At 37.6% G+C, this 15,360-nt stretch overlaps 1 long non-coding RNA gene across 1 annotated transcript; it reads left to right on the top strand.

Moving 5' to 3' along the window:
- Positions 1-10,080: 10,080 nt before the first annotated feature.
- Positions 10,081-13,839, top strand: LOC106027556 (uncharacterized). Its single transcript, XR_001201148.3, has 3 exons — positions 10,081-10,125; positions 12,137-12,247; positions 13,112-13,839. It is a non-coding gene; the product is annotated as an uncharacterized LOC106027556 (long non-coding RNA).
- The last annotated feature ends 1,521 nt before the right edge of the window (positions 13,840-15,360 follow it).

Raw genomic sequence — 15,360 nt, forward strand, 5'->3', positions numbered from 1 at the left:
AGTTAGGAAAGACATGGAGATATAATTTGGGGCATTATATTTTATATTTAAAGTTATCAGGTTGTAAGTTTTTAAAATGTTTATGAATGTGCTTAGTTTTAATCTCACTAATAATTATATTAGCAATGAAGACATAGAAATAGAGTTGCCACAGTCCAAAGTAGATTCTTAGAATAGACTCTTCAAACTCTAATACAGAAGCAAATCATCTGGGAAACTTGTTGAAAAGTAGGTTTGGATTTGATAGGTCTTTGAGAACAGCTATTCTTGAATTTAAACATCTCCCATGAGATGCTGACTATACTGCTCCCTGGACCACATTTTGAGTATTAAAGAGTTTAGAAGAGTAGGCCAAGAGGAGAATAACACAATCCTGATTACTTAGGAAAATGGAAATCTTCCTCTTTATGTTTTATGCGTTCCTATCTACAGATACAACAACTACTATAGATTACAGTGAAGTGACTTTAAGGACTTACAGCTCGGTGTCACAAAGCGCTTGTATCTGAATCTAGTCTTACTCGTTGCATTTATCCTGCAAACTAGGGACAAAGTAATCTTCAAAACTCTCAACCATTATTTCATTCACTTTAAAAAGTCTTCTGACAGCCCCCTTTGTTGTACAGACAATGTGAAAACTCTTAAAATTGTTTATAAGTTTTCATACCTATCTCATATCTTTACACTGCCTCAATATCTCAGCTTGAAGTACAGAGCTACTTGTTAGTCTTTCCAATTTCCTATTTTTCCTTCCTTGATTTTTACAATATCGTACCTTCTTTTCAAACCCTTTTTCTCTGTCTCCTTGCAATTATGTCCTTCATTTTTTGTTCCCTTGCATTCCCCTAGAGAGACAGTTCTCAACGACTGTCAAGCGTAATAGCCGCTGCACTCCCACCTATTAGCACTTTGTTTATATCTTACCAAAACCTGTCATTGGGCCTCGCTGGATTCGCTGGAAAATTGCTCCCACTTTAATCAAATACGTTTAAGAATAGACACCGTGTTCTCTTCGCTCTTACTCATTTTTCCTGGCTTGATTCCCTTTTGGCAAATACTTATCAAGTGATGAATAAATAAATGGACAAGTAACAGCTGCAATTCTTGGACAGAAGAGAGGGTGAGGAGGGTGTAGAGAGAACAGAAAGCTTTGGAAGGGGTAACTGAATGGGGCTTGGGCAACTGGACATATTATTTTAGAGAAGCTGTGAGATCATGAAACATTCACAATGCGCAATTAGAGTGGGAAGAGAAGCAGAAATGAAGAATTTCAAAAAGATGACAAGAGGATGGTAGAAGAAACAACACACAGATCTAATCGTGGTTTTGCCTGGTTATTTAGATAAAAGTGATAACAGTGCTGGCATAAAGAAAGCCTGTAATGTTCACCGAGGGAAGGTCTAGGTGGACTGAACCTGGAATAAACTGTCTTCCCAAAATTCCTGTGGAGAGAGAAAAGCCACTACACAAAGCAGCCCGGGGCGGTTGATGGAGAGGATGAGAACAGGCTTTTAGTAGTATTTTATTTTTGCAGAGCAAAAATAATATCTTGAGGCATCCATGTGACAATTAAGGGCATGCCTGTGAAAAATTCCATGCCAGAATAGAATAGGCTGGAAGAAGAGAGATTTGAAAGGCTCCCAAAATAAAACTTGCCTTGGGCCTTGAACATGCAGAATGATTTTTTATATACATAAGTCAGGGAAATGCTTGTTAGTTTGTGATGGTGACATTTTTGATGCTTGCATTGGATTTTATTTCTTCGGGTACCTGCTAAAACCATAGTTCTTAAACCTCCTAATAGTGATTCTCTTGCCAAGTAAAATATTACCCCTTAGGACAGTATTTTCAGGATACTGATATTGGAAAAAAAGTTATGGAAATGAATTGTAATTCAGTCTCTACCCAACCCCAACTCTCTGCCACCAACTTCTGAAATCCTCAGAACTGCAAGACATAGAATAGATGATAATAATTTAGGTTTTTCTATCTGTCAAACCAAGAGTTTATTATCTTAACATTTTTTGTATTGTTATTTACATGGATCCTATGAATTGCTTAGTGATGTTTTGAAAAGTTACATTCAGTTTTGATGCCAAATGATCTAAATGAGATATAAATATACCACTATATATGACATATATTACATAAAATATTAATATATGTTTGGCATAGGAATGAGTGAGCTACTGAAGATATAAATACAGAGGTTCAAAACTTAAAATGTAAATGAAACAAAAAGTAAAACAAGTAAATGTTTTTAAATTTTATTTTTGCTTGTTAGCAGTGACTTTTCAACTGAATTTTGTGCTTCTAATTTACTCTGGATGTTTTCAAACCAATGCCTTTGCCAGTAAATGATCAATATTGATTGATAATGAATCTTGCCTTCAGAGAGAAAGCCCCTAGCAGATATTTCTAATAAGCTGCTCAGCATTAACAAAGTACATGGAGCATAGCTTAACCCGTTTCTTAAATATCTGGTGAATGAATAAGAACTGGCTTAATCTTTGCACCAAAATTATGTGACCGTGCAAGTCATTATAGCATCTGGAGTACACAGAAGACTTGGTTTGAGGATTAGCACTAGGTATCTTCTTGACTGAAGTTATGCCTCATTTTCTTTTTTATTTTTGAAAAATAGGAGCACTGAACAACTCCAGAAAAACTGTGGACTGCTGTACATACAAATGATTTTCTTTAATCATATGCACGTTCTTTTTGAGCCTTAAATCACATTTTCTTCAAGAATTCCCAAATAGAGGAACAATCTTTTAGGGAACCTTTTTAGTACTTTCTTCTTTCAGATCTTTTTCAACCTAAAATAATAGGTATAGATTGCTTCACCCTAATATTCTCCCAAGCTAAAAGTGATTTTTGTTTAATTTACTAAGCTGTTTTCTAAACTTCTACGTTATCATAAGAATCTCATTAACATTGAAAACATTTAATTTAATTAAGTATCTCTGGATTTTTAGAAACAAACTTTTGTGGGCTTTGTTATTCTCAAAGAGAGATCTTTTTTTCTTTCTTTCTTTTTTTTTTTTTTTTTTTTTTTTTTACAAAGAAAAACAAATTCAAATACTGAAAGGACTGTCTTGGCCAGCTGTTGGACTTGGGGATATCAGTTCGTCTCTTTTTTGATTGGTTTTATGCCTGATGTTCTAGATGCGGGCCAAAGGGAAATAATGTTTGTCAAAATGTTGGAAAGACAAACATGGTCATATTGCATCCATTACATAAATTGTGCCTGTAACACAAGATCCAGGACCAACTGGAGGATGTATTTCTGGATAACTTAATTAGTAACACAATGAGCCCAATTTTCCTTTTTTGAAGGTAGAGAAGACATCTCAATCAGAAGTGAGCCTCATGAGTCCACGTCTTTGTTCCTGGCCACCTCTGATCTTGTCTCATCCAACTCAGGTAGCTGGGGTTAACATATGACAGAAAACCAACAGAACTAGCCACCAAAAAGTCATAGAATCTTCCCAAACTTTGATTCCTTGGAGATCAAAATGTGGTTTAAAGTTAAAATCATAATTAACTCAAGCATAATTCAAAAGTAAAAAGATGAGAATCAGGCAATGAAATCTTGATTAAAATACAAATTCACTCTTAGCCATAGAAATACACTGTTTACATTCTACAACCTATCTCTCCCACTACAGAAGTAGAGATGGATTAATACCAGGATATATACATTTTATTCAAAACAACTGGTGATACAAAGTATTTTAGAATTTGTTCTTGGATAAAAGAAGGCCTTATTATATGGATGAAATACAGTAATACCTGACTACTACTTTGCACAGAACTTACTGAATGAATAGATGATGGCAGATAATTGGAAAGTTGCAATAGAGTAATTATACTTTCATTAATACTAAAGATTTTTCTAATTCTGGTTCCTACAGAAGACAAATAGGAAACTTTAGAATTAAATGCTTAGAAAGGGAGTTAGCACCCTCTGTTCAAAAACTGTGAAAATGATCTGCAGGATGGCATATAATTAATGTGGCAGGAATGTTGCCAATAGCACAGGATTGTGAAACATCAAAAGCTATTAAATGTTAACTAAATAAGAGGCATAGGATACAGAGGTAATGCTTCTACCTGAGCCACAGTTAGAATAACATAGTGGAGGTCATATTTAATGGGTACTTACATATACTAGGAAATGTGTATACATTTGTTTTCCTTAGAAGCACACTTCAAAGATGAATTTCTCAGATTAGGACACTGAAACATGTGCACATGAATGAGACAAGTATTGGCAGCTAAGCACGTGGCTGTGTCTGTCTAAAATTTGAAACATTTTCCCTGACCAACAGATGATTGGATGCACACTTGCTCTAGCACTGGGCACACGAGAAGGATGGCAACTTCGTCTGATACAAGCAGAGCTAGAATTTCTGACAGGGGTGAATCTTACTGTAACTTCTAAACTTTCTCATTTTCTTCTTCACTGCTTATTAGCATATAACCACCTGATTTTCAAACATCCAAGGTAATTTTTGCCTTGATTCTTTATTTTATACTCTGGTATACTTAACCATATAATTACTCCATGCTTGGTCTCTTGCAATGTATAAAAATCCAGCCAAAAAATGTACATATACACAACTGCAAATATTTTTTATCTGCATTCATGTTCCATCCTTCAGTGAAATACATGCAGGTATTTAAAACAACCTTTCACATTTTACCAGCAATAAGGTGCCATTGGTTGGAAGACATGACATTATTTTATGAGTCATGAAAAAAAAATAGGCAACCAATTAAATTATATTACTATGCATTCTTGTGATCAATACCAAGGTGTAACTTGTTACACTGTGGAAATATTAATTAGTAAATAAAAGATGTTCCTTAAAATGCATGAAATACATTTATGAAGCTCTAATAGCATGCTGCATTTGCTAACTTCTACTTGGCTGTTAGAACATGCAGCATACTAACCAGTTACTTATTACAAAATTCCAGTTTGAGGGCATGTACACAGAGAGGCTAGCTGTGTGGGTTACCACATAGATTCTCAAGCCACTCCATCTGGGTTCAAGAAGGGTCTGTAGTGCTTAGTAGCTAAATCCTTGGAAAAATTTCCTAAGCTTTCTGCAAAGTATCTTAATTTTCCCTAAAATAAGGATATAAAACCTATCACAAAGGGTTACTGTGAGGATTGATTAAAACTGCCCTTCACATAGCAAGTGCCTAACAAGTGTACGCTATAAATGGAGCTTTTATCATGCCTGTAGAATACATGAAGAAGTGAGCCATAATGAACTCCCTATGAAAATCTTCATCATGCCCAAGGGATTCCATCTTAACATCAGGATGCAAACCTTTACACGCATGCAGCTGTTCTGGACATCGAGAATGCATGCACAATCCATAATCACACAACTTGTGCAACCTGCCATGCAAGCCACCTCCTTCCAAGTCATGTACCCCAGAGGACATACGCGTCTATGCACAAAGAACTAGCTGCCTCTTAAGTATTTCCACTTTCCATAAATTTACAATTAATATTATTCCTGATCTTGAAAATAAGCTGTGAACCAAAGCAAATCGCCTTAAAAACAGATTTTTCTTAATGAGAAGATTTACTCTAAGTTCCTAACAGCCAACTTCTTTCCTTGGCTCTTGTGAGAAATTACAGAGCATCTTCCCCTGGCAAGACCTGCACCATGACTTGCTGATACATGACTGAGAACACTTTTGTGTTTAATTAGGACAATAACACAAGTCAAGGGAAAGCCTCATTTAAGCTTTCCGTTTGTTTCCTTGCCACGCTTACTGCAAGGTGGCATGCTGATTGGCATCTACACAAAGCGCCGGGGTTAGTGACATGCCTGCTCAAGGCCTGGGCAGTCTTCACCCTCCCATTTTCCTTGATGCACCCCTAAACATCAACGTACACTTGTGTTCTCTCTTTTCCTTTAAGGTCAGCAATATAAGGTCTTTTAATAAGCTCCTTCCTCTACCTGTGCTGTTGCTCTGCTATTCTTTCTCTTTGGCTTTACTTGCTTGAGCTGTTTTTCTTTGGGGGACATTCACCCATGGTCCTAGCAAGAATTTTCATTGTCTTTTTCCACACATGCTATCTTTTAGTTATTAGGCAAAATAAAGGTATATTACACCACTTCTCAATAAAATGCCTATGAGTTAATGGAATTTTACTATGGAGGAAAAATCAAAGTCACCAATTTCACATTAAAATAAAATATCAACTCCTCCAATTCTCTATTTGTTATGTATTATTATACAAAAAACGTAAGAGATAAAATGATGTAAAAAGGCAATTATAATGTAAAATCAAATTCCATCTTTTCATGCACAATAGGTAACAGATGGAAATAACAAAGCATGGTATTGCTTAACTGCAAATCTGTTTCCTGCCCTGATTGATGTCCTTCATCCTGATGCCTCTACCCTAGGGGGAAAAAACAGAATAAGCTCATATCTTTGGCATTTTCCAAGCTAGTCCAGACAGACAACCTGTTAGTAAGATCAGCAGCAGCACTAGAGGAGCTCAGGAGCTCATGGTATACCTGGTCATGAGTTCAAGCGAGTCATCATAGCAGGTTCTTAACCAGAGTGAGATGGGGAACTAAAGCAGCTGTCATTCATTAATAACTACCAAGGGACACCAAAGCCCTCTGTCTTGTCAGTATTGTCTTAAAGCACTTCTTCTTCTTTTTTTTTTTTTTTTTTTTTTTTTTTTTTTTTAACTATACAGTTCAGGCCGGCCTTGAACTCACTTTGTAGCCCAAATTGGCCTCAGACTTGCTGAGATCTTCCCAAATTAGCCTCCTGAGTGCTGGGATTACAGGTCTACACCACCATGCCTGTCTTTGCTTTCCTAAATTTCGTTGGCATCTTTCTTTACCTTTGGAATTCTCTGACCAGAAGTTTCCCGCTTATCAATTCTGACAGTGAGTTGCATACACTAGATTCTCCTAAATAATCTACAATCTCAGTTCTCAAATCTGGTTTAGATATTCAATCACTAGACAAACACCAGATACACATAGGAAATCTCACAACCCAACAAATAAACGATAAGACTCTTCTATTTGTCCTCCTTTTCCCCATTTATTTCTCCTTTTTCTGCTCTTAATTTTTTTACATGCTCCATTTTGTAAATGTAAAACTCCAGCCATTTAAAATACCATGGGCTTCAGTCAAGGAGCTTTGAAGATCATGGTCCTCCTCTCGGTTTACCATAGACAGGACTCAGGACTTCGGGCAAGGAAGGCCTCATATTGAGTTTCCAACATTCTTCAATTATCTTGAGTTGTTTCTCATTGGTCCACATTCTATTAGTGAAGTTTCAGGGGGAACAATGGAGGCCATATAGAGGATAGAGGAAATGCTGCAAATTGCTGAGAACTTCTTTGGTAAGATTGAGAAATCAAACCTCATTTACTAATTTTTAAAATTAATAAATATGTAATAATTACATGCTATTTGGTATGCATAGTCTACAGACATGTACACACACTTAGATCATCCATCACTTTTATATTTTTGAGTGTTTCTTCTATACCAGATACATTTTTATGTTCACTAAATTCAATAAATTCTAGATATGCATGTAGCTCCTATACCAAAGGAATAGTTATGTTTCATTGTTTCTTTAATAGGCATTTTTATTTCTCGAAAATCTAAGGAAGTAGTTGGATATTTCTACTCTTTCTATAAGCAATAAATGGATAAAATTTACTTGGGCTATCTGCTCTCCAATTGGTCTTACCCCCAATGACCCCTTGTGTGTGTTAATCTGTTGTTGTCTAGCGGTAAGCTTTAAACTGGGTAAGGTGGGACTTGTAGAGGCATCAAGGTAAAGAGAACACCAAGGTAGGATCCTGAAATCTTGAACTTTGCCTTTATTCATCATGGCCCAAATACCGCATATCTTGACCCATTAGGAACCAAATGTAACACACTAGAAAGACATATCACATAGGGCCTGAGGCAAGTATTTTCAAAAATAGTTGTTTGCTCTCTGAAATAGTCTGTACAAAGGCAACCAACCTGTCCAGGTTATTTATTTTTTTAAAAATGTTACGAAAAATGGAGCACTGCAGTTAATTCAAACTTGTTATAGGCCAAGTAACACAAAGGGGGTTTGCTTCAGTCTTCACTGCCGTTTTCTTAAGAAGAGCACAATTTTGTTAAAATTAATAAGTAAGAAACTAAACAATAGCAACAGAAAACAAAACAAGAATCTGTAGGCAAGATATGAAATGTGGAAACAGTGAGATATGAATAAGAAATGCTGAACGACTCAGCAGGACCATTATCTACTTGTTTATTAAGTTTTCCAGTGTACTAGATTGATCTGAAGATAACAGAATGTTTATGAAGCATGAAGTGTTTCCTAAGCTTTCAATTAAAATGAAATAAAATAAAATGCAGGATGTGTGCTCAGCGTAGGAAATCTCATTAGGGCACTGGTCATCACCGGCAGCCACGGCTTCATTACCTCGTGCTGTTGTCTCAGTGAGCTGCGCACTGGCTCAGCTCAGGCTTGACTCTAAGTGATGCAGCTTTTCAGGAGCCTGCTGTTGATTTCCCAGGGTACAGCACAAGACAGTGATCTCCTAAGACAAAGGGCAGCACTCTGATCTCCACTTTTCAGAGAAAGAAAATTAAGTACATCAAACTGGTTTTCCATGGAATCCACTATAAATCTGAGTAGAATATAAAACTCAGAGCACTTAAAGCATTTGGATATTCTGTGCTTGTCTTTTGGTGTTTTCTTTTTTGAACTCTCTGAGGAGAGCAAAGAAAAGAAGGGAACATTAAATGAAAGAGAGGAAGCAAAGAACAAAACAGGGAGTGGATCAGGTCAGTGGCATGCGTTCAGGTAGCTCATTGCCTGAGAGCATTGGGCGAAGCACAGTGAAGCAGGGAGCAGTGACAGCCCATGGGGTGCTCAGTCATTCTCCTGGGAGCCAAACAAGGGAATCAACAGAGTTCAGTTTCTCAGGCCCAGGATCAAAATGACACCAAGTTAAAGCAGCCCAAAGAGAAGGCATGGTTAGCTTTATAATGACTTTATTAGTTTTGAGGATTTTGTGTGTGTGTGCATGTGTGCATGCGTGCATGCGTGTGTGTGTGTGTGTGTGTGTGTGTGTGTGTGTGTGTATTGTGTGTGCATGCATGTGCATGGGTCAGAGTGTACACATCTTACTAAGATACATACAAGAACTACTCATTTTTTGGTGTCAATTTGCTCTTCCCAGTTATCTGGAAGCATGAATTAAACTAGAATCATTTCTAGGGAGATTCTTGTGACATGTAAAAAAGTCCTATTTTTGGACAGTTTTCTCCACTCCATGAAAGACCACTGGAAACTCACACCCAACAGTAAAATGTACACATGAATGGTGCACATTTATAACCAAAATCACTCCAAAAAGGCAGATCCAGGAACCAAAGAAAGTCTACATTTCACATGTTTTCTAGTTTTTCCTAGTATCAAGGTAAGATTACTTTTCTGTTACTTCATAAAAGTGAGGAGTTTAAAATAATGCAGTTTCTATCTATGAGACCAAACTGGATCTCCTCTTCCTCTGAAAATCTTTTTCCTCACTGTGTTTATGAAGCACACAGGTGGTTCAGCACTAAGATAGACCCACTGAAAGGAAGCAGTTGTGTGCTGGCATCAGTGCACCAGTGAGTAGCTACAGGACCACAGGCACACCATTCACCTTGGATTAGGACTCTAGTGACCACAAAGACCCCCTACTCCCTAGCAGGTGAGGCTTTAGCAGAAGGCAGATCATGGCTCGGGTCCATGGTGCATGGTTTAGGTTCTACCACTTTATAGTACTGAGCTTAGGCCAGTTGATGAGTCACTTTCTGTCTTAATTTTCTCAACTGTGGAAGTATAGAAAGCTCATGGTTTTTGAAGATTAAATGAGATAACGATTCAGAGTTTAAAATAGCACCTGGCCTATATTATGCACTCAGTGATTTCATGCTATTATTATTAGGACAATGAGTCAGCATCTCAAATAGTAGTAATTTGCTGTGCCCAAGGGTATCTGTAGCCATCCACTTCACTAACAGACTGATACGGTACGTAGTGACTTGGTACAATCAGCGCTGGAGGTAGGTTTGGGAAGAAGTGTCTGACTGATGGCTGTTGTGTTATTTTTCTTTCTTTTATAACCCATAACCAGTACTTACTGGAGAAATATGTATCCACAAATTGCAATCACAGTGAGTTAGAAAGGAAGTTGTTATTTAAGGCTAGCCCGTAGATTGGCATTTTGTAGTGATCACATTGAAAAAAAAAAAAAAGTTAGAAAGGTTTGCCTTGCTGTACCAGACCTATTCAAGGTTAGGTAGGGACAGCTTTTTAAAAAACAAAACCCAAGATATTTTGATCTTTAAAGTGCTTTAGGTTTAGTGAGCTATATCAAAAGTACTCAGAACTGAAACAGTTGTGCCTTAAGAAGTCAGTTTATATCTGCATGTGTAAGGGCATCAAACTATATTTCTATTATATTGGGTCAAATATGAACAAATCATAGATAATATTGTTGAACTGATAATTTCTTTAGAAGGTTATTCTAGGAAGGGAGGTTTATTGGAGGTATGGAAATTTTCAGGCAATCTTTGTTTTCTTAATACAAATTGTGTACAAGCACTCAAAAGAAATGCATGGGGATGGAGAATTCTCAAAGAATAGAAAAGAAAAAAGACAACATGAATGTCATAAACAGAATTTCAGCAAAAAGGGAGGGCTTTACCAAGGAAAATGTAGGAAGTATACCAGCTTCTACATTAACACTGAAATGTGGCTCACATTTCAGTCTGTGTTTTATCCTATAGATAATAATCATACATTAGAATGTTCCACATAAGGAAGAAATGAACTGAAATGAACATCAAACTGAACTATCAGTACTTGATCTTGTTTCTCCTAAAGAGAGGGCAGTTTCATATGGTTCAATCTTAAGCCTCAAAATCAACCTGCTAGTTGGATAAGGGACAGGGAAGTAGATGAGAGGCTAAATCTCTTATTCAGAGGAAAAAAAATCTCATGGGCCTTGATAAAAGTAAGTACTTTGGAAAGAGAGAAGAGTGAATTTTAATGAATTTTTTTATCTTATTGGGAAAACAAAATATTTAGTTTCATTGGAGGGTATAATTATTATGCCTCTGCTCTGATCTTTAAATTTCAGACTATAAAGCCTCTGCAGAACATCCAGCAGACCTTGTTAAGATGAGCTTAGTTTTGTAGACTAGGACTGTTGATGTTGAATTTGATAGGTGAATGCAAAATGCATGGACAAAGTATTGAGAATGGTATCCAGGCTCCTTACCAAAGCTCTTTATTGGGTTTGGAAAAATACTGTAGTTCTAAGGAAATCACAGCTTTTAGAGATATTTTTGCTGCTGAACATTCCATACTAGAAAAGGAAAATACTGCTCAGTATATAAGAGTTTATGTAACTTCATCTTTGTAATTCTCAAATTTATGCATTCTATAAACATGAATATATAATTGATACAATGGGAATATATAGCTACTTAACATTTGTCAATGTCTAAAAACAATTTGGAGATTAGGGAATAGTGAATTTTTGAATCGTTTTAACCCATTCCTAATTTTGCAATTGTATTACACAGTGCAAGGAAAAGTCATCAACAAATGTATACCTAGTAAAGTTATTACTCATCATTTTGAGTAAAGGCAGTGTTAGTAGATCTTAAAACTATTAAAACAATTACTTATGTTTGTATCTCCTTTTAATGATTCTATACTAGTGCTTGTATGTTTTGGAGACATGAAAAATGTTTTAAAATAAATATGTTCAGAACATTTTGAAGACCATTGCAAGGTTATAATGAAGTTTGAAAATATTTCCTCTCCTAAGATTGTTTACTCCAGCAAAATCTGCTTTGAACCTTGTAATTGCCACCTTTTGGTGGCAACTCAATTTTTTTGAAGATTTAAGGGAATATTTGAAATGCGAAATGGAAAAAGATGGATGAAGACTAGGGCAGACAATAAGTACCTCACATATACTGGCTTCTGTTTTGCATTATCTAGAATTTCGAGAGGGAGGAGACAATTCACTTGATCTCTTCTTTCATTTTTTCTTGACTATAGAAACAACTGCCTTTCCTTCCACAGAAGATATGGAGTTATTGCATTTGTTTGGGTCAATAACTGAAGAAACAGCTGTTATTAAGTACCAGGCCAAATATCCATTATAAACAAGTAGGTAGAAATAAAGGAGCATCATGTAAGTGCATGCTTGTCACCATGGATACAAACACATGAATTGATGTTTCCAACTTATCTGGTATTTTTAATGGCTCTGGTTTTCTCTTTTCTCCATCCCTGTATGCCTTCCTCCCTGCTTCTTTCCATCCCTCTCACTTTTTAATTTATGAAAGAGAGAGACATGAGCAGGAAATGCAGGGATTATACTTTCTAATAATATGGAATAATCTAACAGTAAAACCTATAGACTCCCCATGCCAAAGAGAGTCCCAGAGCTCTGCCTGGCTCTGGTGATATGCTTAGCAGGATGTGTGCCCAGCTCATTCTTTTTGCTGACACATTAAATTCTCAGTGGTCCTTCACAGGCTGAGTGAAATGGAGCTAAGCCTCAGCGCCATGCAGATGAGCAGTTTGGGAACCTGAGCAGTTGAGTTTCCTAGTCTAAAGCAAGTGTAACTGTCTTCTTTGTTTCACATCTTTGGTGCATATCTTAACATCAGAAGACCTTTTGCAAAATGAGTTGCGTTTGTTTTTTAACTGGCTTGACACTAAGCTTCTAAAAATGAGAGCCCCATCAGAAATCTGTGTCCCTCACAGTGTGCTTCCCAGAGATTAGATAAATGTAGCAGTTCCACAGACATAGAATGATAAGGAAAGAAAAAAATATGGGAAAAACGCAAGAAATTAGAGTCAGAAGACAATGTACAACACTCAACAGAGAAAGATGATAGTCTATGAAGGAAGAATGACTGAGTCCTTGGACTCAGGGTCCAGTGCAGAGAAATATTTTGTTAGAGATGCTGGCTTTAGTTCTTCTTTGTGTTTCCTATCCTGTCCTTCTCCCTTTCTCTTTTTCAGGATCTATAATCCCACAGTGAGTAGAACACTGGACAACAGCTCAGCAGGACAGGTCTGCTCCTGAATGAATAGGACTGCACAGCCCTGGAGCGTAGAAAGCAACTCCCAGAGATGGGGTCTGCGATCCTGATAGAGACCCTAGGGTGACGGCACTGCACAATCCCTGAACCCAATTCCAGGAAACTGGCACTGTGCACCTCTCACTTCTGTGCCTTTTGCTCTTCCAGTTTGAGCCTTCCACTGAGGGCCCTTTGATAGTAATGAAATGAGCTCTGGTTTATTAAAGAACCACCCAGTTAGCCCACTAAGGCCTTTCATGAACACAAAAAGGATGAAAGTTTTCCTTCCAACACTTTTAAACATTGCTCATGGAGAATACTTTTCTCCTCTCATTCCTTTCCAGAGGGACCCGAGCCCAGACATGTATTGTTCCTGTGTCTGGGAGACATTCTCAGAAGCAGGAATTCCTGTAGATCCATGTCCTAAAGGACTCCTACGAAATGATGCAACTCAGACAATAAGAGTGAGCCTGAGGGGAGCCCTTCATTCTTAGCAGAGACAGTGCAGACCAGTCTCATTCTTTTCTTGTGTGTTTTAATCTAGCTTTGATTATCTAACCCTTTCGTCTCATTTTTTCCCATTAGGTCCCTTCATGCTCTTTTGTTTGTTTTTATAGGCTCCTGCTTTCTTCTATTATACTGTTGTCCCAATAAAATGTTTTACCTCTCCTTCTGTCTCTTGCTTGCCTAGTTCTCATGAGATTCACGCAGCCTGATTTTGTTAGTCCTCTTTTCCATCAAGAGAAAACAGTTCTAGGAGCCAAGGAAGGCAGGAATAGGACCATTCCCTTTGATTAGGTTAACCCATTGTGGAAGCATGATGAGTCCTGGTCTTTTCTTATTTCTGAATAGCACTCTAACAGCTCCATTACCTCCATGAGCAGGAAGACGTTTGCTTGGAAAGCATCAGGGCCCAGCTAAAAGCTTACCAATCCAATAAAAGCCTCAATGGTTCTGGCCCTCACTCTCTCTACCCACCCCTTGTTTGTGAAGTGCCTGACACAGAAGTAAATGACCTTCATTAGATTAATACGTCTTCAACTGGCTTATTCCAATTTCTGTGGATCTAAGTGCTTGGCTAATGACTGGGATAGTGGACAGATTTTAAGTTTGCCTTGTGTCACAGAAGGTGCATTTCCATGATAGAGACTGTGACTGGAGAACAAATGTGAGGCAGTCTTTCCATGGTAAGTGTCACATTCACCTTTCTGTAGTATTTTGAAATTTATAATAGCTGAGAACTAATAAGGGACATATTACTCTTATTCTTGTAAGAAGAGACATACTGACATTCAGATCCCTCCAAATGAAGTACCCCTGTCTTTCTTCCCCTTGGCTCCCTGCTGCTGCCATTCTGCCTGCCTCCTTTATTCTCTTTCTTTTTCCTTTCTCTCTCAATACCATTATCAATCCAAATCTCCAAAGTCATTTTCAAGTAATCTCCTATGTAGGAGGGATGGAGGACCATTGCCTCAATCTTTAACCCCTTCATGCCAAACCTGGTGCTCATAGAAAGAGCCAACAGATGAGTGGGAACTCCTGCTCCTTGTGGTACTGTAGGGTCTCTTTTCAGTAACTGAGGCTAGTGCTATAAAAGATATCAAAGGGAATTAGACTGATAAGCCCAGACCAGTTGAAAAAGTACTGTAGTCTCTAGGAAGGTGAGACTGGCTTGGAGTTAGTTATGGATCTACAATAAATGGGTGCAGCAGGAGGGGAAGACTTGAATAGATCCGAGACAGAATACTGATACTGAAATAAATGACTCTCAAGAAAGGACACAAGAAAATGGATGAAGAGCAAGATGGAGAGAAGAACTGCTGAATCCTAAAAAGCATCATGTCTTGGGTTTTCCCAGTGAGCCACAGTGCTCCTCCTGCCTCTTTGTCTCCTTCAGCACCACCTTCCTGGCAGCCTCTCAGCATTCCATTTCAAACAACTTCATAGGAACCGATCCCCTACAGCTCTGAAGGATTCTACAGCTTCACCCAAGAGTTCTTTGAATGAGAAGTCTTTTTTTGGTAGCTCTCTCTGCTTAAACCCAGAGGTTACTTTGTTCTGATCCTTGTTTTCCGTGTCCATTACTGTGCCCTCAATGTAACCCCCAATCCAGGCTTTATTCATACTCTAGTGGCAATGCCGTGATTACTGCTGACAACTTTTCCTGTCGAATACATGTTTAACATGATC

The sequence above is a fragment of the Cavia porcellus genome, unplaced genomic scaffold, assembly GCF_034190915.1.
Source record: "Cavia porcellus strain 051 isolate PalLab524CR breed Dunkin Hartley unplaced genomic scaffold, mCavPor4.1 scaffold_15, whole genome shotgun sequence".
NCBI classification, from domain to species: domain Eukaryota; kingdom Metazoa; phylum Chordata; class Mammalia; order Rodentia; family Caviidae; genus Cavia; species Cavia porcellus.